This window comes from Culex pipiens, chromosome 3 (genome assembly GCF_016801865.2).
Source record: "Culex pipiens pallens isolate TS chromosome 3, TS_CPP_V2, whole genome shotgun sequence".
NCBI lineage: Eukaryota > Metazoa > Arthropoda > Insecta > Diptera > Culicidae > Culex > Culex pipiens.
Window position 1 is genome coordinate 10,624,934 of NC_068939.1, and position 27,368 is coordinate 10,652,301.

The following is a 27,368-nucleotide window of genomic DNA, read 5'->3' on the forward strand; positions in this document are numbered from 1 at the left end:
AAAAAAACGGATTTTGGAAGATTTTGCTTTGTAAAAAAATCGCCAAAAATTGAGTTTTTCCGTGTACCAATTTTTTAAATAATCCTCAACAATACATACAACTCTGTCGAAAGCACCAATTTGATTAGAATATTCATTATAAAGTTACAGATTTTCGAATATTTACGTATAATTTTTTATGGACAGCTGCCAAAATTGAATGGAGACTTGTGAACCAATGACATAAAATAGCTTTTTTGGTCATAGTGAAGGCCCCCACAAAGTTTGAGCCAAATAATAAAAATGGCGGAAATCGGCCGATTTAGCAGAGAATTGCTGAAATGGAATCATTAAGTTAATGATGAGAAATTTCTTTGAATATGCTAAATTTGAGGGCATTTCACGGTATTGGTCAAATTTCACCGCTCAGTGTAAATTTCACGGATCACAGAAAACGTGAAATCTTGAATAATCAATAGGCCCAGATTTGACTTAAAAAGTTCTAAAAAAAAAACAAGGCTATAATTTTTGTATGGCCCCAAAATTTTTAAAAATGTCACATCATTATTCCAAAATAATTTTTCAAGAGGTGTCAAATGACGACTACGATGTTGACTTTAGCAGTCAATGTCTATAGGGCTTCCAGTAAAAAAGAAATAAGTTGACAACATTTCACTATTTTATGCTTTTTGTCAACCCGTAAACCTGTTGAATTACCTCTGACCAACCGGTAACGACATTTCCACTCTTGAGCAGTTCTCTAGGATTTCGGTCATTCGATTTTTTTTGTATTTTTTAATCCGGCTGAAACTTTTTTGGTGCCTTTGGTATGCCCAAAGAAGCCATTTTGCATCATTAGTTTGTCCATATAATTTTCCATACAAATTTGGCAGCTGTCCATACAAAAATGATGTACGAAAATTCAAAAATCTGTATCTTTTGAAGGAATTTTTTGATCGATTTGGTGTCTTCGGCAAAGTTGTAGGTATGAATACGGACCACACTGGAAAAAAATGATACACGTTAAAAAAAATTTGGCGATTTTTTTATTTAACTTTTTATCACTAAAACTTGATTTGCAAAAAAATACTATTTTTATTTTTTTTTATTTTTTGATATGTTTTAGAGGACATAAAATGCCAACTTTTCAGAAATTTCCAGATTGTGCAAAAAATCATTGACCGAGTTATGAAATTTTTAAACAAAACCGATCTTTTCAAAAAATCGAAATTTTGGTCGCAAAAATTTTTCAACTTAATTTTTCGATGTAAAATCAAATTTGCAATCAAAAAGTACTTTAGTGAAATTTTGATAAAGTGCACCGTTTTCAAGTTAAATCCATTTTTAGGTGACTTTTTTGAAAATAGTCGAAGTTTTTCATTTTTTTTAAATTAGTGCACATGTTTGCCCACTTTTGAAAAAAATATTTTTGAAAAGCTGAGAAAATTCTCTATATTTTGCTTTTTCGGACTTTGTTGATACGACCTTTAGTTGCTGAGATATTGCAATGCAAAGGTTTAAAAACAGGAAAATTGATGTTTTCTAAGTCTCACCCAAACAGCCCACCATTTTTCAATGTCGATATCTCAGCAACTAATGGTCCGATTTTCAATGTTAAAATATGAAACATTTGTGAAATTTTCCGATCTTTTCGAAAACAATATTTTCAAAATTTTCAAATCAAGACTAACATTTCAAAAGGGCCAAACATTCAATATTACGCCCTTTTGAAATGTTAGTCTTGATTTGAAAATTTTGAAAATATTGTTTTCGAAAAGATCGGAAAATTTCACAAATGTTTCATATTTTAACATTGAAAATCGGACCATTAGTTGCTGAGATATCGACATTGATAAATGGTGGGCTGTTTGGGTGAGAGTTAGAAAACATCAATTTTCCTGTTTTTAAACCTTTGCATTGCAATATCTCAGCAACTAAAGGTCGTATCAACAAAGTCCGAAAAAGCAAAATATAGAGAATTTTCTCAGCTTTTCAAAAATATTTTTTCCAAAAGTGGGCAAACATGTGCACTAATTTAAAAAAATGAAAAACTTCGAGTATTTTCAAAAAAGTCACCTAAAAATGGATTTAACTTGAAAACGGTGCACTTTATCAAAATTTCACTAAAGTACTTTTTGATTGCAAATTTGATTTTACATCGAAAAATTAAGTTGAAAAATTTTTGCGACCAAAATTTCGATTTTTCGAAAAAATCGGTATTGATTAAAAAATTCATAACTCGGTCAATGATTTTTTGCACAACCTGGAAATTTCTGAAAAGTTGGCATTTTATGTCCTCTAAAACATATCAAAAAAAAAAAAAAAAAAAAAAATAGTGTTTTTTTGCAAATCAAATTTTAGTGATAAAAAGTTAAATAAAAAAATCTCCAAATTTTTTTTTACCGTGTATCATTTTTTTCCAGTGTGGTCCGTATCCATACCTACAACTTTGCCGAAGACACCAAATCGATCAAAAAATTCCTTCAAAAGATACAGATTTTTGAATTTTCGTACATCATTTTTATATGGACAGCTGCCAAATTTGTATGGAAAATTATATGGACAAACTAATGATGCAAAATGGCTTCTTTGGGCATACCAAAAAAGTTTCAGTCGGATTAAAAAATACAAAAATTAAAATTGAAGAAAAAAGACCGATTTCGTAGAGAATTGCTCTCTTGCATCTGCTCAAATGATACCTCCGCACCAGGATGTAAAATACTACATTTTCAATAGAAATAAAAAAGAAACCCAAATAGAAAATAAACCAACAACCCCCCAATCCAGGTGTACATGTGATAAGCCACCCCACCTGTGCAAGCAATGCATTCATCACAGAACGAAGAAGAAGTTGATGAGGTGGAAGCAGAGGGTAGTTCATCATGTGTGCGGATTTTGTGAAAAGGCGGAAAAGAAAACTCACCTCAACCTGGGCGAAGGGGAAAGACCCCTTTTTGCCCGAGTCAGTCAGCGTCGCAGTCTCGTTCCCAAAGTGAAACAAGTTGGGTGGGGGGAGATGAATCCGTAATTGAAAGACTGCCGGGTTTTCTTTTCAGAGCGTATGAGGGAAAATTCATGCAAATAGTTTCGTGTCCTTTTCAGACGAGAGAAGCGTCACTGGCAATGGGATAAGGATTACCGTTTTTTGAATTATTACACAAATATTAATCTCGGTCTAAATCAGACTCGGGGGTGACGACGAGGTGAGGTGATGACGGATCGTCCCAGGGAAGTTCAATTGCGTCACTTGAATCGAGCACTGCAGTCAACCGCCAGGTTTGGGGGGTGGTGTGAGGGTTGTTACATTTTTGGCATAATTTATGGTTTTCCGTCAGAAACTTGGCAAGAAGAGCGAGAGAAGAGAGCTTTGAGGATGCGTTGCGTACGTAAAAGCTACCAAACTTTTTGGGAGAGGAAGAGTTGCAACTTTTAGGGAAATGTTGGACTGCATCGTTACACACTTCTTGCTGTTCTTGCTTGCTCTGGATGCCACCCTGTCGAGACTTGCAAAAGGGTTGATATGTGCCAAGGATATTAATCAAATTTATGGTTTGATTGCAATCAGCTCAAGCATTCAAACGAGAAACTGGGGGACTGGTGGTAAGCTATTTGCATTTAGGAAGGAATGCTAGTTGGTTGAAGTGTTTTTGGGGAAAGTTTTGGCAAAGAGGACATCCCATTCATCTTTTGGGACTTTAGTGGTGGCCAACGACTTTGGTTGAACTAAAACTTGAAGTTTTCAAGTTTTACTAACAGATTTCTTTCTCTCTTTTCATTTCAGGTTGGGCAGAAACTCACTTCATCACTTACTCTATAAGTAACAAAATCAAAAAGGATAACGATGATATCAGTTTGTACAGAAAACACTTAAAAAAATCGTCATACCATCACAATCAATTCACTGCAAATGCTCCAAATATCCATGAAAAAACCCCACCTCAATCACTGGTGGTCACCCCAAAGAACGGGCTGCTGGTGCAACGGAGAAGCATAATCCGATTAGTGTCCAAATTCTGTTTTCATGGGTGGGTTGTGTGGGAGTTGAAAAAATGATGGCCTTTTAAAACACTCACCTGCCACCTCCAGATAGATTAGTGTCCAAATTCTGTTTTCATGGGTGGGTTGTGTGGGAGTTGAAAAAATGATGGCCGTTTAAAACACTCACCTGCCACCTCCAGATAGATACCCGTACAGGAGGGTGTGTGGGGATTTTGAGCTTTTGACACCCTTCCGGGACGTGAGCTCCGATGAAGGACCATTTGAGGAGTTCGTTTGGGTAGTGTATCAAAGCTTCAATTGAGCAATTTGTTTGGAGTGTAAGGTTCAAAAAAGATCGTTTGTGCAAAATCAAATATTTATAAAAAATAATGATACAGCTTTGAATACTGTGTTATTCTTCAACTAACACTGTGTCACTTCAAGTGTTTTTAAAGCAAATATTTAACCGGACCCGAAATGACCGGTTTGTCCTTTGGTCAGTGATGTGTAAATCATATAAACAGGGTTAAAAGATTCTTAAAATTGTTCAAATTTCAAAATCAGCTGAAATTTGAACATTTTTTTTCCGTTTGCCCATCCTCACGAAGGAAAGGCTTTAAAATTACTAGAAAGAATTTCTTTTTAAGACCTCGTAGACTCCTCCTAGAAATAAAGTATATATTGTCCACAAGCGCATTATATTTGACTTTATTTAATTTTCAATTGATAAACGTAAACGTTTTGAACACTTGCAGATATTTGATAGCTGTTATTGAAATTGAAAGGAAACCTAATATTTCAAACTGAAAATTCAGACTTATTATATTCAAAATAAATTGAATTAGTCTTTTAAGTATTATTTTCAAATATAAAAAATAAACTCAAATCACGTGGCCTTCAAATTTTAAATTTTGGATTAAATGTTATACCCTATAGCAGCGATTCTCAACGGGGGTACCGGGCCTACTTGATTTACACGGCAGGGGGTACCAGCCTAGAATAAGGTTGAGAATCGTTGCCCTATAGAAAACAAAAGCATTTTGTATCATTAGTTTTTCCATACCAGTCTCCATAAAATTTTGGTTTCATCGGCTAGTTGTAGGTTATGATTTAGACCTTTCAGAAAAAAGGTATACGAAAAAAACACTCTTTTTATTTGACTTTTATTCACTAAAATACCCTTTCCTTAGCAAGTACAGATAGTTTTTTTGGAATTTTTTCTATCTTTTGTTAAATCCTTAGTTAAAAGCAATTAGAGTTTCCAAATAAATTTTGAAATAACTCACAGCTGAAAGGAACCCCAAAACTCTGTTATGTACTTAACACTGGAACGCCCAACGCATGTCCAACTTACACGGACGCCCAAGCCTCCCAAAAAATGTGGAACGGCAACTTCAACTCGCTGGTTCTCAGGCATTACTCAACCAATCGGGACGATTCTTGTTTCCAGTGATTTGTAAGAATGTCTAGATGATCCTAAAATTTTGCAGAACTTGATTTGAACAAATCTGTAATTTCTGCGACCGAAAACATCGTTCCACTTTTTTTAAAACGACTGCCTCCGCGGAACTTTTGGCGAATTTAGTTTTACACCCGAAAAAAAGTTGGAACGATGTTTTTGATCGCAAAAATTACAGATTTGATCAAATTAAGTTCTGCAAAGCTCTAGAATCATCTAGAAATCCTAACAAATCACTGGAAAGAAGAATCTTCTTGATTGGTTGAGTTATGCCCGAGAACCATTGAGTTGAAGTTACCGTTTCAACTTTTTTGTAGCTTTGGGCGTTGGAATGTTAAATGAACTAATTGTATCATGATTATTCACTAATAAAACCTGAATTGAAAATTATTCACTAAAAGTTGAATTCCCAGAACACGTAATTTAATATTTTGAAATGTTTGATGTGTTTAAGAACACAAAATTGCATCTTATGAATAATCAATCTTTAAAGTGCAAAATCTAATCAGCAAACGAAAATGACTTTGATTACAGATATTAGCAGCTTAAGGCAAAACAGATTAAATTTTTTTAGTTTTGCCTTCTTCACCTCACTGAGGCAAGACTATAAAATCACTCGAAAAATGAACTTCTTAAATATACCTCCTAGATATATCTTCACGTATACCTATCGACTCAGAATCGAAATTCTGAACAAATGTCTGTAGGGATGTGTGTAGACATGATTTTTTTTCCACACGATTATCTCAGAACTGGCTGAACCGATTTTGGCCGGATCCGCCTTTTTTTGTTCGTTTTGGGGTCCCCTAAGACCCTTTTAAAGTTATGCCATGAAAAAGTTTTTTGTAGCTACAAAAAAGGGTGATTTTTGCATAACCTCAAAGGCCGGGTATTTTTGCTTACGCGTGAGAGTCGCGCAGCATGCGTATTGCCCGGTTGCCACATTGCAGCAGTGTCTGCATCTCTTCTGGAAAAAGTCTGTATTAACTATGTTGCTGAATACATAATTTTGTCTCGACAAAGATTTACACGAACTGAAATATACAACTCATGAGACATTGTTTACTAAGACTAGGGGGACAGCATGCTATTCCATCGTGCACCTAATGTTGGCATATCAGCACTTTTAAATTCAATTACAGCTCCCCATTTTCTCCTTTATTTTGGAGAGTTGGTAAAAAAAGAATTGAAAACTGCTGTTCTGGTAAAATCAATAATTTAAAAAAAATAAATGAAAAAAAAATAAAAAAAACTCCTAAATTAATGTGTAAATACAACCTAAAATACAACATGAATATGAGGAAGGCACCAACCACCTTAAGGTGGATAAAGTAACGTTTTTTTTGTAGTTTCAAAATATTTTATAAAGAAAAAGCATACCTGAAAAAATATTTTCACAAAGCTAAGAATTGTTTTTTTACAATTTACAGTGTTTTACTTGGTTCATTAGATTGCATTTCTCAGTGTTTTTTCAAGATTGTCCTCATTTTTCAATTTTCGATTTCATGGAAACTATTGGTTGGATTTTCATTGTTTATAATGGACCTTTAGCTGAATTTTGTGGTAATTTCTATACAAATAGATTTAAATTTTAGAATCATTGTTCAAAAAGTTGGGCTGGATTTTTAACAATTCTCGATTAAATTTTCAAAAGGCCCTATCTGCATAGGAAACCAATGAGGGATAGGTTGTTTTGAAAATTTAATCTAGAATTGTGTTTTGAAAGAGTCAACTTTCTAAGTTTTATTTTGTTAACAATAATATTTTATTTAAATTTAATTAGTTTTCAATTGAAAAACCTAAACTTCTTGAATAATTGCAGATATTTGATAGCAGCAATTAAATTGAAAGGAAAACTAGCATTTCAAATTGAAAATACTAAAGTTAAAAATTTTTATGGATATTTAAGTGAAATCAACTAAAATCAATTAAAAATGTATTTTTCTGCGTATAGAATCATTTTTAGCATGCTCGGGTTACTAAGAAAATCTTTTGAATTATAGTGGATTTTCGATGCACAAAACCGCAAAAGATTTTTTTATATCGCAAAAATATTTTTTTTTAAATTTTACATTTTTTTAACTAATGATTGCATATCAACTGTACGGGTGTATGATGCATTTTCTAAGAGATTTTAAAATTGAAATGGTAATGTTGAGGCTTGCAATTTCAATTATATTTTTTTTGTCCCCACTTTAAAATATTATTTTCAATTGAAAAAATCTCTTTTCTGGAATATTTTAGATTTTTCAGAGGAATTTCCACAAATTCGGCGATTCAAAACATCTTGTACACATTGATCTAGAAACTGGAAGTTTTTGTCACACTTTTTTAATCAAATTTTGAACCTGTGGCTTGTTATTTCAAAATATATATTTTCTTAGAGTTGAATTCCCAAAATACATATTATTTTATCCAAAAGTATATGCATTCACCTTATCATTAAAAGTTATATTCTCAAAATACAGGTTTCTTTTATTTTTTTAATACTATTTTTTTGTTAAATAACAAAATTGTACAAATATCTTCAATATTAACAAAGGACATTAAATAAGTTTGTAATGAGCATCATTTTTTTTTAATCCTAAATAACTTTACAGTTATAAGCAGCTTAAGGCCAAAAAATTGTTTATTTTTTTCTTAATGCATTTCTGAATAATAATATTTTTAAAAAGCTTAGAATTGTGTTTTTTTAACAATTTTATAGTTTTTGCCTCGTTCATTGGCCTTACTTTTTACAATTTCATAGGTTTTTACAAATGTATCACTTGTACCTGTTTTATTAGCAAATTATTAAGTTGACGACATCAGTAATCACAATTTTTTAAGATATGGTTTGGACACCGGATTTAACTCCCAATACTTGATTTTTAGGCCTACTTTAGTTTAAAAAGAGACAACTTTTTATTTTTTCAAAAATCGATTTTATCAATTTTTTTAGCTGTTCATATAAAAGTGCAACAAAAATAAAAATACAATTCAATCGCTATCTTTGCAAAGTTGCAGGCCAAAAACACCAATTTTTAAATTGAGTTAACCTTAAAAAACATTTTCAAAAGATTCATTACTTCTATTTTTATAAATTAGAGCAATTCTCTACCAAAACCGGAAATGGATTTTATTTGTATTTTTTTATTTGGCTCAAACTTTGTAGGGGCCTTCCCTATAACCAAATAAGCTATTTTGCGTCATTGGTTCACCCATACAAGTCTCCATACAATTTTGGCTGCTGTCCATACAAAAATGGTATGTAAATATTCAAACAGCTGTAACTTTTGAGTCAATTTTCTGATCAATTTGGTGTCTTCGGCAAAGTTGTAGGTATTGTTGAGGACTATTGAGAAAAAATAGGTACACGGAAAAAAAATTGCAGATTTTTTTAATCAACTGTTTTTTTACAAAGACTCAATTTTCCAAAATACGTATTATTTGATTTTCGAGATTTTTTGATATGTTTTAGGAGAAAAAATCCGCAACTTTTGAGCCATAGAGAAACATGGTCAAAAAATTTGCCGCCGAGTTATAAATTTTTGAAAAAAATAGTGATTTTTGGAAAAAATCGAAATTTCATGCTAAAACAAATTTGACGTTATTTTTTAATGCAAAATTGAATTTGCAATCAAAAAGTATTCTACAGATTTTTGATAAAGGGCTCCGTTTTCAAGATATAGCCACCGCAAGTTTGATTTTAGCGAAATATTTGCAGTTTTTCGATTTTTAAAAATAGTGGCCATGAGTGACAATTTCTGAAAATATTTTGTTTGAAAATTTGCTATAAAATTGTCTAAGAGACATTGAAGATTTGACCTCCGGTTGCTGATATACTGCCGCTTTAAGGAAAAGAAACACGAAAATTTATGTTTTCTAAGTCTCACCAAAACAACCCACCAGAAGATATGTAAATGGTTAAATCACGATAATTGAAAAAATAAATGATTTTTGGAAAGTTTAAAAAAACGCTCATATTTTGTTCCTGGAATGAGATGTTAAATTTAATAAGAAATTGAAAAGTTCTCTTTTGATTTCAAGTCCATATTTTTTTTCAAAATCATTACTCACGTAAAATATATGAACAAGATTAAAAACTGCACGAAATAAATGCAGTTTTTATATAAAAAAAACAACAAAAATTGTTGAGGTGCCTGCAGATGCAAAAATGTAATTCAAAATGTATTTCAATTAATTACAAGTACTTTTGCCTTATTTTTTAAATTCCATTTCAGCACAAAAGGAAATTTGATTGCTTGTTCTAATAGTTATATTGAAGGCATGCTCAGTATCCAATTTTTTGCACAACAGTACTAATAAACAATGTTGAATAATTTTCAGTCAAACTGTCAATCGCGCAAAATGCTGTTAAACTTGTTTGTTTACAGAATTGTAAAAAATGCGAAATTTTAATTTAATTTAAAATAAATTTATCAGATTTATTAATGCAACGGACGAAAATCAAATTTTTCTCGTAAAATTTAATGATACAGATTAAATTTATATCTTCAAAATTCAATTGTTACGAAAAAGTTGTTGTTTAAAATGTTCAATCCTAATTATAATAAGATTTCAAAAAATGCATGAATTGTGCTTTTTAAGAAACCAAACCAAAATTATTACAAAACAATCAACTTAAAAAATAGACTTTTTGAAACTCTGCTTCCTTCACCCCACATTCAGACTAGTCAAATTTCAGCTGGAATGCAGTACACAGACCAAGGAACAGAGCAAAAAATCATAATTCCCTGCTCTAAGCTCGTCCCTACAAAAACATGGCACCGTGGGTGTGTGTGATTGTTGAGGTTTGGATAGCAGTTTTGCTAACAGGTTGCTGGTGGTCCAGTCCCACTTACACACTACACACACACATAGACACACCGCTTCACACCCTTAACCCAACACAGACTGTGGTGGCTACTGCTGCGATTTTAATATGTGTATGAATTTTGGGTGAGCTTTTTTTTCGTTGGGTGGGAAAGGGATGCTGGTCAGTGTGCGCTGCTTAGTAGGGTGGCAGTGGAAAGAGCATAAGCTCCGGTCATGTGGAATAGAGTACGAAATCAGAGAATGGTTTTTGGTGGGATTGCGTGGGAAATTTATGGGCTTTTAGGAATAGTTTAACACGGAGTTTGGGAATGCTTGACCAAATGATTTTTTTTTTTCAAAAGCATGGTCAAACTTAAATTAAAATCTAATATTCAATCCGTTAAAAAAAAATCTTTCTGCAATTCATCATTTAAAATTTGTTACTAAGCTCTCAAAAAGCTTAAAGTAGTTTGAAAAAGCTGACGAAAAAGTGGTCGCTCAACAGAGGAAAATGCATCCCCGCCAGAAGAAAAATTAGAAAAAGAGAGAGGAACGCTTTCGTCCTTTTTTACTCTCTTTCTCGACCTCCCCGACTTGTCGGCTGCCCCCTCTCAGGGGAGAGCGAGTAAATATAACATTTTATAGCATTTAACATATAAATTTAATTTAATGCGATAACCGCAAAGTGCCGGTGATAATGAAAGTGGGAGCGGAGCTTTTTTGACTCGAAACTGGGAGGGGAGAGGGTGGTGTTGCACTTGGCCTTTTCCGACATCCGGGGACAACCCGGGACTGGTGCTGATATCTGGACATCGGGGGGAAGCTCACTGGGAGATTTTGAAATAGTTTCACGTGCTGAAAATGCAATTATGGTTAGTTTTCGGTGATGGGTTTCTCGTCTCGTTGACGGTGACATTGCATTTCGATAGATGGAACAGGGGGTGAGAGAAAACCGTTTGTTGGTGGTTGATCCTTTTGGGGATTTTAGGAGAGTTTAACAGTAAAGCTAATTGATGCGGTTTGTTAAGGTAATTGGGAAAATTTTACCAGAATAATAAAATTTTAAATTCCTAATTTTTAAAACTCTCTTCATAACTCTTTAATATAAAACAGCAACAAAGCATTTTTTCCCTCTACTTTTTCTCAATTTGCTCGAGCTGCCACGTCCACGTGGCACGTTACTTCCATCCAGGGAGTTTTTAATTACCCACTCCTGGCGAGATGGCGAATGTATTGCACCGCGTTTGGCCAAGTCTAGTGGATGTAATTTTGCTCACGCGATTCAAGTGCACGGTTTCTTTCCTCCCTCGCCACGGTTGGGAGCAAGTGATCTGTGAAATGAAAAATTTCCCGTATTAGTTGTGCAAACTCTGTGCTGTGCTTTCGTGGCGAATTTTCAGCTGGACTCGCATTTCTTCACGGTGAGTGGCTTGACAAACCACCCACCCCGCGCACCACAACTGGTTTTGAGCCACTTTTAAGGAAAGGGGAGGTGCTTAAAAAAGAGGAAAGATTTCACTCGCGTTGGGAAATTGATTTTCCTTTGTGGGAATTAATGGATGCCTTTGGATGAAAAATGAGCGCGATGATATTTGAAGATTTTTCGGAATTTGGTGTAAACAACTGCAGCGTGAGCAGTTATTGCCATTAAAACATGTTATTTTTGGCAATTTGGATCAATGAAATGGCATTTTCAGACATTCAGAAAGCGTCAATAAAAAAAATTGCATTCGATATGATATTGGTAGATGCATAAATTTTTCATTTCAATTTATTAATTCTGGGCAGTATTTCCAGAAACATCATAATTCCTTAAAAAGAATTCATGTCTAAAGCTTAACAAACACGCTTTAGCGCTTGTACAACAAAAAACTAATTGTTCCATTTATGATTATTAAATGAAACGATTCATTCATATTTTCATTATATCAAAGTATCAATCAAGTGATTAACAAAAAAAAAACAAAGCCAAAAATCAAATTTTCAACCCATTTTTGATTCTTAAAAAGCATTGGAAAAAAGATCTCTTAAATATTTTAGAAATATTTAGAGTTGGTGGTTTAACTTGTTTTATATGACTTTGCCAATGTTTTGGCTGTGTTTTTTACTAACATTTCCTATATTTAAGGTAAAAAGAAGTATGCAGTGATTTTTGTAGTGTCTCAGACTATTTCTCTACGCATTTTTTTTACAAGTTTAATGGCAATGGTGCCATTCTATAGCAAAAAATGTGAAAAACAAGCAAAAAATTAAAAATGTGACTGTAAAAACGTGAAAATATTAGATAGGCAAAATGTTATTATATAAGGTGGTAGAATAGGCTAAATACTACCAAAAACAAACATAAACTAAACAAGAAAAATGCAAATTAAAATACTTAAAATAAAACAAGAAAAACAAGAGAAGTAAAGTTTTTGTAGAACAAAAGTTGCTCAAAATTACCTACTGAAAACGGGAAAAATAAAAAATTCTCGTAAACAAAAATTTGAGAGTGGAGGGTGAATTGATTAAATTACGGAAATTTTTCAAATAATATTAGAATAAATAATAATATTTCAATCAAATAAATTTGATAAAATCAATGATTTAAAGTGATTTTACGAATACTTTTAATTTGTCTTCTTTATTTTATTTATAGTTTGGTAGTTGGCAATTTGTTTTCATTTTTTATCAATAGTTATTTATTTTGAACCTTTTTTATGTTAAGTTTAAGATTTGATTTTATTCTTTTTTCACTAAGGCTGGTACAAATTTTATTTGAAGTTTTTGTCTCCCCCCTCCAAAGTTGGCCCGAAAAATCACGAGGCAACAAAAAATATTTTTCTTTTAAAACTTCAAAATTTCAGTGGAATTTGTACTGCAATCAGCTGAAATCAATCTAAAATGCATTTTCCTGCATTCAGAATCAGTTTAAGCATGTTTGGATTGATTGAAAAATCTTTTGAATTTTTGAAAATTATCAATCTTTAGTATCGCAAAAAGTTTTCTTAAATTTTTTGAAGACATACGCTTGCAAAACAACTGAACTAGTATAAAATGCATTTTAAAACACTTGTTGCATTCAAATGTTGAGACTATGGCTTGTTATTTCAATTGATAACTTTTTCATCTTGCAACTTTTATCAGACTCAAAATTATTAAAAATAAAGCAGAAAATTAATCGTTGAGAAAATATTTTCAATGAAATTCTCTACATTATTTGTTTATTTCAAATTATTCTCTTAGTCTCTACTTATGACTTTATAAATTATTTAAAACTTAAATGTGTTCACTTATATCTTAAATACAAATAAAAAAAGATCACAATTATCATGTTGAAAAGTGCAATAAAATTCAAATAAATAAAATTTAAAATATAAAATGGGAATTGAAACGGAATTGATTTTTTTTAATGATAAATATGTCTTGTTTTAATTTAAATTTCAAATTTTCTCTTTTAACTAGATTTTTTATAACAATTCTTGATGAGCTTAAATGAAAAATGATTTCTTCTTACTTAAAAGTTTAATTTAATCATTAGATTTTTTGTTTTGAAATTTCATTAAAGTGATTGAAAAATTGAAAATGATTTGTCAAACAAATCCGAAACTGTGATAATTTGCACAGAAAAAAATGTAAATCAGACGAAAATAATTGTATTCACCATTCATTTGTTGCAAATTAACTTTAAATTGAATTTAAATATTTTATTATTTGCAAAGGTAACTTTATCTATGATTTAACTTGTGGAATCTTTTTTTCTGTACACGGTTTTTTTCAGCAATTAAGCATGTTATGAATGCAAAAATCTTGAAACAAAATAGTTCAAAACTGTGCAGATTTTGAAACTGGTTGAACATTTATGAAAGCTATATTGAAATACTCATGCGACAAAAAAAATCGTTAAATCAAAAAATCCATTAATTTTATGAAAATAAATTTAAGGCCGTTGCAAATATTTTTAATCACTTCAACAATATTGTCCCGAAAATCAAGAAGCAAAACCAAATATCTTTTCAATTTTTTTTTGATTTTTAAAGAAATCTTATCCCAGCAATTTTAAATTAATTTTCTTGCGTTGGGAATTTGTTTTTCTTCAATGCTTTGAAATTTCGAAAACTTATTGAAAAACAACTTTTTTGAAAACTAATGAACTCTTTTTTAGTTCATTTTAAACCATCTTTTTCCATTCAAATTTTGAATCCTTGACATGCAATTTCAATGTTTTTTGCCCTCACCCCCGACCCTCCTCCCGGCTTTGGTTAGAGTTTTGGAACATAAATTTTGAAAAACGGCGACCTAACAAAGTTTCAAAAAATTCAATTGATTTAAATGAACTCGCTGCGAAACATGGATTTGTTTTATGTCGCGTCGTGCACCGTTTTAAAACATAAGCTATCTCTTAATTACTCATTTCCAAAATTGTTGAATTGTTTGCAGTTTAAAAATATTTTAGTGGGAAAAGGTCTTCTGAAAAAAACTTAATTGTTTTAAAAACGTTTTGCGAAAATCGAGAGTTGTATTTTTAGAATTGCATGGACAATAAAAAAACAAACGAAGAAAAGCCATTATTTATCGATGCAATGTTTTATGATGCATTTTTGTTGAATTAAAAATCCCTGAATATTGCAGTAAATTTTTAAATGGCGATCCCCATCCAACCCTTTCTTTCTCTGCTGATCTTCCCGCTCCACCCCCTTTCTGTGATGTTTGTATATAATTTTACTTTGCAGCTCACTTTTCCTCACTCGGATCGCCCCGAAAATTTATGGAAATCCTCACCATGCGCACCAGCCTGGTGCCCATAAATTTCGTTCCCACATCAATCAAAAGTGCTCGTCGGCAAGCTGGAGAACCTGGAGCCTGAACCAAACCAGCCAGCCTGGGTCTGGACGAAAAAGTTGCTGGACTGCAAAATACAAGGCACTGGCTGGATGTTGTTGGGTCTAGTAAAGTCTGTGGCCTCGGGCCCGTTTTGCTCTCCCATGTATGACCAGATTGTGTGTCACCATAATATGCTTTACTGCTAGAAGGGAAAGTTTGCAGCTTACCGAGAGGTGGCACCTGACATAATTAAAGTGTTTCGGGAAATTGAGAGTTCAGGAGGGCTGGGCTTTGTAATCAGAACTTTTTGTTTTGGTATATGCCATCTGAGATGATAGCAATTTTTGGGAGTTCCCAACTCTTTTCTTCTAACTTTACCACAATTCATCACGGAATCAAAAAAAGAGGAAGCAAAATTGAGTACAAGACATTTTTACGACTTGGAACTAATCTGCAATCTTCTCCATCAAAATCATCGTCATCACCATTTTTTTTTTTTACGATGGATCCCTCATCATCATCATTGCCGTCGTGAACTTCATCGTGAATCCCCCCCACCCCCCTCATCAACATCACACCGCAAAGTTTGGTTTTATTCCTTATTTGCGGGAAAAGGTCGCCCTGCTGAACTTCAACTCCCCGGAAGAAGCGTTTTTCCAGACAACGACCACGACGACGAGTGTCATAAATCTCTGCCATTCGCTCGTAATGGGATGCCACTGACACCTCCGGGGTCCTGGCTGAACATGACCAGGCCCCCAGTGCCATGTCATAAAAGTGGGACATCAAATCTTAAGGTTTTTTTTTCCACATTTTGGTTGGGAGGGGGAGATAAACGCTTTTTGCGTTTCTTGACAAGGAATTGTGGTAAAACTGATACTTGATTTGGCTTGCATGTTGAAAAATGAACCATCATCAGTTTTAGGTGAATTTATCACAACTTACTCACAAGCTTTCAATTCTCGTTTTATAGCGAAAAGGCTTTGTAAGAAGGCTGGGTGACTGAAATCGTTTTTAACTACATTTTAAACTTTTTATTTTCAATTAAATTTTCTTTCTCATGCGAAAGGGATACAATTCTGTCTTATTTTTTAAGATTGAAATCACCTAAGAGCGACCTGAGTGAGAAACAAAAAAATATGTCTTATTTAAAATAATTTAATTCTTTATTTTAATAATTAATCTGAATTGAGTAAATATCTATTTGTTGGCAACAATTAATCAACTATCCAGTTAACTAAATCTCCCATGCAGCACAGTCATCAAACGTTCCGTCAACATGGTTAAAACCAATATCACATTTGGAACGAACACACGAAGAAGAAGAAAAAACCAGGTCACTTTTGGTTCGTTATGCAAATTCGAAGCCTCCCCCGGTTAGGTGGCCTCCATATCCAGGGGGCACATTACTGTGAAAAACCTGATTTTTCCGTTTCGCTGCACACAAATGGCCAACGTTGCAGGGCCACCTACCAGGGCCAAATTGGCCAGGAGGCATTCATCATTGTATCAACTCATTCTGGCGCTGGATCGTGGGCCCAATTTCAAGAATATAAAAAATACAAAAATACAAAAATACAAAAATACAAAAATACAAAAATACAAAAATACAAAAATACAAAAATACAAAAATACAAAAATACAAAAATACAAAAATACAAAAATACAAAAATACAAAAATACAAAAATACAAAAATACAAAAATACAAAAATACAAAAATACAAAAATACAAAAATACAAAAATACAAAAATACAAAAATACAAAAATAGAAAAAAAACAAAAATACAAAAATACAAAAATACAAAAATACAAAAATACAAAAATACAAAAATACAAAAATACAAAAATACAAAAATACAAAAATACAAAAATAGAAAAAAAAACAAAAATACAAAAATACAAAAATACAAAAATACAAAAATACAAAAATACAAAAATACAAAAATACAAAAATACAAAAATACAAAAATACAAAAATACAAAAATACAAAAATACAAAAATACAAAAATACAAAAATACCAAAATACAAAAATACAAAAATACAAAAATACAAAAATACAAAAATACAAAAATACAAAAATACAAAAATACAAAAATACAAAAATACAAAAATACAAAAATACAAAAATACAAAAATACAAAAATACAAAAATACAAAAATACAAAAATACAAAAATACAAAAATACAAAAATACAAAAATACAAAAATACAAAAATACAAAAATACAAAAATACAAAAATACAAAAATACAAAAATACAAAAATACAAAAATACAAAAATACAAAAATACAAAAATACAAAAATACAAAAATACAAAAATACAAAAATACAAAAATACAAAAATACAAAAATACAAAAATACAAAAATACAAAAATACAAAAATACAAAAATACAAAAATACAAAAATACAAAAATACAAAAATACAAAAATACAAAAATACAAAAATACAAAAATACAAAAATACAAAAATACAAAAATACAAAAATACAAAAATACAAAAATACAAAAATACAAAAATACAAAAATACAAAAATACAAAAATACAAAAATACAAAAATACAAAAATACAAAAATACAAAAATACAAAAATACAAAAATACAAAAATACAAAAATACAAAAATACAAAAATACAAAAATACAAAAATACAAAAATACAAAAATACAAAAATACAAAAATACAAAAATACAAAAATACAAAAATACAAAAATACAAAAATACAAAAATACAAAAATACAAAAATACAAAAATACAAAAATACAAAAATACAAAAATACAAAAATACAAAAATACAAAAATACAAAAAAACAAAAATACAAAAATACAAAAATACAAAAATACAAAAATACAAAAATACAAAAATACAAAAATACAAAAATACAAAAATACAAAAATACAAAAATACAAAAATACAAAAATACAAAAATACAAAAATACAAAAATACAAAAATACAAAAATACAAAAATACAAAAATACAAAAATACAAAAATACAAAAATACAAAAATACAAAAATACAAAAATACAAAAATACAAAAATACAAAAATACAAATATTTGTTTTTGTTTTTGTTTTTGTTTTTGTTTTTGTTTTTGTTTTTGTTTTTGTTTTTGTTTTTGTTTTTGTTTTTGTTTTTGTTTTTGTTTTTGTTTTTGTTTTTGTTTTTGTTTTTGTTTTTGTTTTTGTTTTTGTTTTTGTTTTTGTTTTTGTTTTTGTTTTTGTTTTTGTTTTTGTTTTTGTTTTTGTTTTTGTTTTTGTTTTTGTTTTTGTTTTTGTTTTTGTTTTTGTTTTTGTTTTTGTTTTTGTTTTTGTTTTTGTTTTTGTTTTTGTTTTTGTTTTTGTTTTTGTTTTTGTTTTTGTTTTTGTTTTTGTTTTTGTTTTTGTTTTTGTTTTTGTTTTTGTTTTTGTTTTTGTTTTTGTTTTTGTTTTTGTTTTTGTTTTTGTTTTTGTTTTTGTTTTGTTTTTGTTTTTGTTTTTGTTTTTGTTTTTGTTTTTGTTTTTGTTTTTGTTTTTGTTTTTGTTTTTGTTTTTGTTTTTGTTTTTGTTTTTGTTTTTGTTTTTGTTTTTGTTTTTGTTTTTGTTTTTGTTTTTGTTTTTGTTTTTGTTTTTGTTTTTGTTTTTGTTTTTGTTTTTGTTTTTGTTTTTGTTTTTGTTTTTGTTTTTGTTTTTGTTTTTGTTTTTGTTTTTGTTTTTGTTTTTGTTTTTGTTTTTGTTTTTGTTTTTGTTTTTGTTTTTGTTTTTGTTTTTGTTTTTGTTTTTGTTTTTGTTTTTGTTTTTGTTTTTGTTTTTGTTTTTGTTTTTGTTTTTGTTTTTGTTTTTGTTTTTGTTTTTGTTTTTGTTTTTGTTTTTGTTTTTGTTTTTGTTTTTGTTTTTGTTTTTGTTTTTGTTTTTGTTTTTGTTTTTGTTTTTGTTTTTGTTTTTGTTTTTGTTTTTGTTTTTGTTTTTGTTTTTGTTTTTGTTTTTGTTTTTGTTTTTGTTTTTGTTTTTGTTTTTGTTTTTGTTAGGATCTGTGATATTTCAACTGTAAATATCTGTTTTGAAGTGGCAAATCAACGAAAATTAATTAAATAATTCAATTTTCAACAAATCCAGCTGCACTTTTGATTAATCGCTCAAAAAACCTTCTTTTCCGTGCAAATGTGCCCCCATTTTACTCCCTTTCACCCCCAGCGCCAGCCAGCCAACCATCCATGATGAAATAAAACTTTTTCATACCAAATTAATTGCAATTGTAACTCGCTCTCTCCTTCTCGCCGAGTGTGCAAAAGTGCCACGGCCCGGGGTCTTGCCACTCGTATTCCACCCACTGCGCCAGGTTGCAATTGTGACACGGAAGGAGAGAATTCAAATGAAGCTCTTTTGCTTGCGCCTTTGGAATGGCCTCGACCATTGTTTTCCCGACGCCGCGGCCACAAAACGCCCCCCAGGTCATTGTGTGTGTGTGTGTGTGTGTGTGTGTGTGTGTGTGTGTGTGTGCGGAGCGCCGCGTTGGAAACTCCGGAAAAGCTCAGGTTTCCTCTGGGGTTAGTTTTCACACCGGGGTTTTCTAACCTCAAAGCCGCACCTCCTCCCCGCAGACTTCAGTCAGAGAGAGATCCGGCAGTCATTATTTTCTTCTTGAGCTGGCGTGTGTGTGCGAGTTTGTGTTTGTGTGTGTGGGTGATAAAGTTTAATTGAAATTGTGACAGTAAAAAATGGAGGGGTTTCCCCCCTCTTTACTTCAATTCAGGGTAAAAAAAAAATATGAGGAAGAAAGAAGCCCTCTGGCCACCAGCGAAAAGGGTCGAGAAGTTACGGAAGTTCTAGGTGGGAGAGCAGCAGGCAAAAAAAGCTCGAGTAAAAGAGCTTTCCTGGGACCCCGATAGCAAGGTTCGTTATTTACTAGCAACTTTGAGCAGTAAAGTTGCGCGCACCAAGTTAACGAAGGAAAAGTGGGAAGTAGGGGAAATATACCCATTTTAATCACACTAAGCCGTTCGACCAATTCTCATCACTTTTGCCGTTTTCCGCTATTAAATCAACATTTTCAGATGTATCAACAATGGAGAGTTGCTTGCTCACTTTTATTTGAGCTATTTATTACTTTGGAACAGTCAAAAACACTTTATGAAAGCTGTAATTCAAGATCAAAGTGCTGATAGGCCGATAATAGAAATAGGCTGAGAAAGGGTATAGTTCCCCTAATTTGCTCAATTGGGTGAACACAGCAAAGTTGGTCATCAATAAGGGTGTGATCTTTGGATGTTTTTGACTTTGAACATATTTTTTGGTACTGATAACATTAGATAATTTTGGGTTTTTCGTGTTTTTTTAAAGGTAAAAATGTTACCAAAGGGCACTTGATATTTCAATAAATAAGTAAATAATCGAAGAATTCCGGTATTCAAAGTTAAAGCACATGACATGAAAATTAATCTTAAGTTTTTCAAAAGTATTTGGAAACTAAACAGATTTACAGTGATTTATACAAGATTTAACCTCATTAAGCCTATTTGTTCAATATTTTAGCCAAAAATCTCAAATCTTTGAAAAGTTGTGAAAATCCATAAAAAAATGTTAGCTTTAAAAATCATTTATTAGGAACATCTGTTAAATAAGAGTTAAATTATTTGTATGGAAAAATTATCAAATCGACATTAAAAAACATAAAAGACAAAAATCTAAAAAAAAAAATATTTTTCTGATTTAGGCTGTTGCAAATATTTTTCAAAGTTTATGTCGCCCTTCAAAATCGGTCCAAAAAAAACTTTTTGTTGCAGAAAACTTGAAAATTTTAATGGAAATTTAAAACATGACTTTTAAAACGACAATATTCAAAGAATTAGAAAATATTTTTCTGATTAAATCAAATTGAACCAAACGTAATAATTTAGATAAATTGAATATATGTTGTACTTATAAGTAGGGTAGATGTCCCCATATTGGTTCTAGTACATAAAATAAACTTACCGAACGTAATTTCACGATATTTTGCTATTCTCAAAAAAAATCCAGGAATCTTACATTTGTTTATGATACCAAGAGTTATTGTGTTCATTTTGGTGAAATAGCAGATATTTGAAAATGAAAAAAAACTAGATTTCAAAGAAAATTAACTTTTTAAGGAAATGGTTTTTTTAAATTTCATAATAACTTAAATATTTTTATGATGGTTTTATTTTTTTATTGCACGTTAAATTGCTATATTTTCATTTGCATTTTTAGGGGGTTCTTAAAGCCAGTATATATTTATACATTCGTAACTCTCGAAACGAAAAAAAAAAGTTTTTTTTAATTTAGAGATTTTTCTATGGTCAGGAGACCTTTTTAAGCTACTTCAGTTTTTCGAATATTTCCCTCACTTATTTCCTTACTAGTTTTTGTATTATTAGTCCTATTCAACATCCTCAAACAAAAATCCATTCATAAATTTGCTGTAGCTTTTTTTATTTTAAGCTTTTTTTTACTATTTTTGGCTAACTTGATTTTATTTGCTTAATACATTCAAATGAAAGTATTTTTTTCAAGAATTTAAAGCAAAATTTAAACAAAAACTTGATTATTTTTGTCAATTCAATTGTTGAGGGATTTGGCCCGAGTTTGCATAATAAAATAGTTTTTATATCTTCGAAATGTCGTGAAAATATTGCAATTTATCGTTATTTGTACATTATTTATATATTTTTTTCACCTAGGATAATTATTTAGATTCAACATTTATTTTTCACTCTTATATTCTTAAAGAACGTTTAATTTTTTTTTATATTTTGAAATCTTACCGAAACAAAACTTTCTTTTAAAAATTTAGAAATTGTCAATATTTGTCCCCAAAATAAACTAATTTATTGGAAATTTGATTTCTGTATTTTTTAGATCTTTTCTACGGCTTGAAAAAAAAAAAAACAATTTGCTTCAATTAAAACTGTCCATCATTGAAATACGGCTATTATTGTTGTCTTCAGCAAAATTGTAGATATTGTTCCAGACTTCTCAGAGAAAATAGTGACACTCATAAAAATTGACCTTTTTTGTTCGACTTTAACACAACAATAATTTTTAAAATAACATTGTTAGATTTTAAAGATGTCAAAAAAGTTGGAGCTATGACATTAAATGAGAAAAAAAATGTGATAAAAGTAAAAAAAATGTTTTTGGTTTTATTTTTAGTTGTCGAATTTAGTGCAATATCGTGCGCTTTTTTTAAATAATAACCACCAAAATAAAAAAAATGTTCCTTTTTTTACCGTGGCTTTTTTATTTGCAAAAGTCATTTAGCTAGCCAATTACTGGAATTTTTTTTTCTTTTTCTCAAAAAAATCATTAAATTTTCTTTAAATTAGCTGCAAAGACATTGAAAATGTTTCTAAAAAACACAAAAGATTGGTTTTCTCTACAAATCGATGCCTCTGTGCTCTCTTGTACTAAGCTTGCTGGTTTTCCTATCTAGTTAGCAGAAGAGAGCACAGAGGCATCGAAATGAAGCTATAATAAATTTTCTTTAGAATAGAAATGTACCTATTTAAAATGTTCATAACACTTATTTTTCTAAAATCACTTATTTTTGAGTCAGAGAATTTCGCAACATTGAAATTAAATTAAATTTCGAATATAACAAGAAAAAACAAAAGCTTATGTTTCTTACACTAACAACAATTATTTATCATCAATTTTACTGTCGTTTTGCTCAAATATTTTAACTCTATACCTTAAATTTTAATATTATTGTATTACATTTAAGTTAAATTTATATTCCTCTCTTGAAAATATTTAAATTATTTATTTGATGTCTTATTCTTCTTCTTTTAACACAAATTAGGGTAAAATTTAACAAAACAGTAAAAACTTGTGTAATTTTGAAAGATTTATTTTTTTTAAGGTTGAATGTTACCACTATTATGATGTAATTTTACCCTAAATTAAGACTGAAAAAGTAACATTACACCAGAAAAATGGTAAATATACATAAAATTTTATTTTGTAGATAAGTCTGGCGTGAAGACTTTCCCAAAATGAATACTAATGATTTTATGCATCGCTGAATTGATAGCCTATTATAGTCATATGACATTCCAGACATCAAGTCAACCTTTTTCTCAAATCGACAACGGCGGTACATTAACGTCAGCATCCGTCTGTCGTTCACACACTTTCAAATATGACACTGCATTAATCACCCTCCACTACATGCCTGGGTGCTAATCTCCCCCTCAAACCCTCTTCCCGCTCCTCCTCACAGCCTCCTCTCCACCAGGAAACGTCTCAATCGTGTTTGAACAACCGATTAGCTTCCTGGCATGCCAATCATAGACTCCCACGTGGACCACCCCCTTCATCTCGTGCTTCTTCCTCTCCCACTTGAACCATGCAGCAGGGAAGCCACAGGAATTCCCCGCAGTGTGTGCCCCACCGGAAGTTTGCAGCAGCCCGCCAGCCAGCCAGCTGAGCTCAGCACAATTCAACCCATGAAAAGCTGAGCCGAGCTGAGTGGCTGTCAATTGAGCTCTTGCCCCCACCCAACTCCACGTTCCACGCTCAGAAGCTGAACTATTGGGAGCATGTTATCTCATTCCTTGCTCCATCAGCATCGCATCGCCAGCGCAAGTACTAAGCAACAGCTTCGATGGCATCGCTGGAGAATCCTTAATCAGTTTAGGAAGGATGTTTCTGCACCACTTTACAACCCATCCTTCTCTTTCCTCTCGCTCTTGGGGGGGGTTTCCAAACATTCTTTTCTTTCCAACGACGAGAAGACGGGGCAAGAACAGTCGATAGTCGCTGGTAGAACCTTTACTACCAACAACCCAGAGGAATTCCAAAACATCGAAGGCTAATGCTAATGATGATGCCGATTGTGACGATCACGAGGACGAAGTCGATGATGATGATCTCGGCGATGATTGGGACGATGAGCATCGAGGAATCCTCACATACATTACAATCAGCTTCGTTCGACAATCGACGGGGGTGATTCTTTCTTTTTTATTTCTCTCCGGGACCACGACTCACCAGTGCTAGTGGGTTGTGCTTAGATATCGTTTCTAGTTCTCCGTAGGGTGCTGTGGCCGTTGGGTGACGACGTTTCAAATCCTTTAAGCTGCCCGTTCAGCAACAGCTTTCTTTCTCCCGCGGAGAACTAGTGCGAGATGGGGTGGGATGCTTTAGCACGGGGGAGATGGGTGTTGCTTGCAACCACAGGACGTCAGTGCATGGGTGAAGTTTGATGATTTGTAAATGTTGGAATAAAAATATTAATAATTCCAAATTTAAATATTTTGTGTAATTAAATTGAATTATTGTACCTGCATCTTAATTGTCAGAAGTCATTTTTTTATTCGTCACTTATGTGCTTTCTTGTAACACGTTTTTATAACAGACGTTTCACAAGATAGCACATAAGTGACGATATGCTAAAGGTTCTTGTAATCTATTTTTAATGGCAATTTTCTAGAAATATGCGAATTTGCATTTTAACTAATTTTTTTATTCGTGTTTCTTTTTTTAAATTGTTAGTATTTATTGAATGATAAATATTTTGAAATTTTAGTCAAAAGGCCCATAATCAAAAAAATAATTTCGACTGATTTTTCCTTCAACGTTTTATCGCTCTAATTTTAAACAAAAAATGAAAAGATTGAATAGCACACTAGAGTGTAACAAAAATGACTTTTTGGCGGGCATTCAGGGGTTTGTTCTGGTGGGCATACTGAGCCCAAATCCCAAATATGAGCTTGATTGGACGCAACAGAAGCTGGCGCTCCGCCCTTCAATTTTAAATGGGATTTAACCCGTAAAAAAAGATTTTTTCAAAAATGTCAATTTTTGAGGCATTTTGGCCACTGAAGCGTTTACCAAAAACATTACTGGCGTGTAGGCCAGATCCTTGCGCATCTTTTGGTATATATAACATTGAAGTTTGGAGCATCCTGGAGCTCGGTACAGACCTTCAAAGTTTGGCATTTTTTCGAAAAATCGGTCCCAGCAAAATCAAATGGCGTCTCGGGCGTCGCGAGACGCGACGCATATCTTTTTTGCCGGGGCCGGTTTTTCGAAAAAATGCCAAACTTTGAAGGTCTGTACCGAGCTCCAGGGTGCTCCAAACTTCAATGATATATATACCAAAAGATGCGCAAGGATCTGGCCTACACGCCAGTGATGTTTTTGGTAAACGCTTCAGTGGCCAAAATGCCTCAAAAATTGTCATTTTTGAAAAAATCTTTTTTTACGGGTTAAATCCCATTTAAAATTGAAGGGCGGAGCGCCAGCTCCTGTTACGTCCAATCAAGCTCATATTTGGGATTTGGGCTCAGTATGCCCACCGGAACAAACCCCTGAATGCCCGCCAAAAAGTCATTTTTGTTACATCCTAATAGCACACATATATTAAAAATATGCATTTTTATAAATCAGGCTCGAACATTTTTTGTAAGGATTTTGTCTCTCGGCTCTGGTCGATGGGTAAAGTTAAATTTCCAGCTTGATTTTAAAAATTTTGATCTAAAAAGTATCGCAAAATGCTTTATACATCATCACAGTTAGCAATTTATCTAGGATTTTTTCCCTAAATCTTTTCAAAAATTGAAATGTCATAAAAAAGTATTATACCTACAATGTATTCGAAACATACAAATCCAGAGTTTTTTTTGAAAAGGACCAATAAACTATTGTCTTTCATATGTTTATAGGACCTAATCAAAAAAAAAACTCTAGAAATGATTTTACAAATTTTTTTAATGATAATTTAAATTTCAGTCATTTTTTTCTCACTGATTTTTTTGGGGAATTTTTTAAGGAAAGAAAACAAATTACCTGAAATGAGATTTGCAACGTACTTTGCTTTATAGAAAATAACAAAGACTATTTATGTTTTTTTAAACGATGAACGCAATCTTTTTTCAATAAAATTATAAAAGTTTGCTCTCCAATATATTTATATTGTTTAAGCATATGGGTAATTCTCCACCAACACACACAGCAGTTGCCCCGACCCCTCTTCGATTTACGTGAAACTTTGTCGTAAGGAGTAACTTTTATCCCTGATCATGAATCCGAGGTCCGTTTTTTGATATCTCGTGACGGAGAGGCGGTACGACCCCTTCCATTTTTGAGCATGCGAAAAAAGAGGTGTTTTTCAATAATTTGCAGCCTGAAACGGTGATGAGATAGAAATTTGGTGTCAAAGGGACTTTTATGTAAAATCAGACGCCCGATTTGATGGCGTACTCAGAATTCCGAAAAAACGTATTTTTCATCGAAAAAAACACTAAAAAAGTTTTAAAAATTCTCCCAGAAGGGTCAATTTTTCATCTAGAACAAAATTTTTCATTTTAAAATTTCGTGTTTTTTCTAACTTTGCAGGGTTATTTTTTAGAGTAAAAAATGTTCTACAAAGTTATAGAACAGAAAATTACAAAAAAATTGATATTTAAACATAAGGGGTTTGCTTATAAACATCACGAGTTATCGCGATTTTACGAAAAAAAGTTTAAAAAAAGTTACTTTTTGCGTTTCTCTTTGTTTCGTCGTCCGTGTCTGTGGCGAGTGACGATGAACGGCCATGATCGACGATGACTAACTTTTTCAAACTTTTTTTCGTAAAATCACGATAACTCGTGATGTTTATAAGCAAACCTCTTATGTCTATATATCAAAATTTTTGTAATTGTCTGCTCTACAACTTTCAAGAACATTATTACACTCTAAAAAATATCCCTGCAAAATTAGAAAAAACACGAAATTTTAAAATGAAAAATTTTGTTCTAAATGAAAAAATGACCCTTCTGGGTCAATGTACATTTAAATATGTTTATTAAATTTCCCTTAAAATGAAATGTTCCAAAAAAATTTACAGTCAAATAACGGAAAACGGGAGAATTTTTAAAACTTTTTTAGTGTTTTTTTTTTTGATGAAAAATACGTTTTTTTCTGAAATCTGAGTACGCCATCAAATCGGGCGTCTAATTTTACATAAAAGTCCCTTTGACACCAAATTTCTATCTCAACACCGTTTCGGGGTGCAAATTATTGAAAAACACCTCTTTTTTCGCATGCTCAAAAATTAAAGGGGTCGTACCGCCCCTCCGTCACACGATATCAAAAAACGGACCTCATATTCGTGATCAGGGACAAAAGTTATCCTTTAAGACAAAGTTTCACACAAATCGAAGAGGGTTCGGGGCAACTTTTCCCGATTTCGTGTGAGTTGGTAGAGAATGACCCATATATTTTAAAATAAACTTTTTCAAAATTAAAACAAAATTAAAAACTATCAATTTAAAATCGCTTCAAGGCATGCCTCATTAAAACAAAATAAAACTAAAACAGTTCTGCTTTCTTATTTTGATCCACAAATCAAAAAGATAAACACTATTT

At 31.7% G+C, this 27,368-nt stretch overlaps 1 protein-coding gene across 2 annotated transcripts in view; it reads left to right on the forward strand.

The window, feature by feature from the left end:
• The window catches only part of LOC120432606 (RNA-binding protein Musashi homolog Rbp6), a 1,179,690-nt gene that overhangs the window by 262,109 nt on the left and 890,213 nt on the right, over window positions 1-27,368 (forward strand). The window lies entirely within an intron of this gene.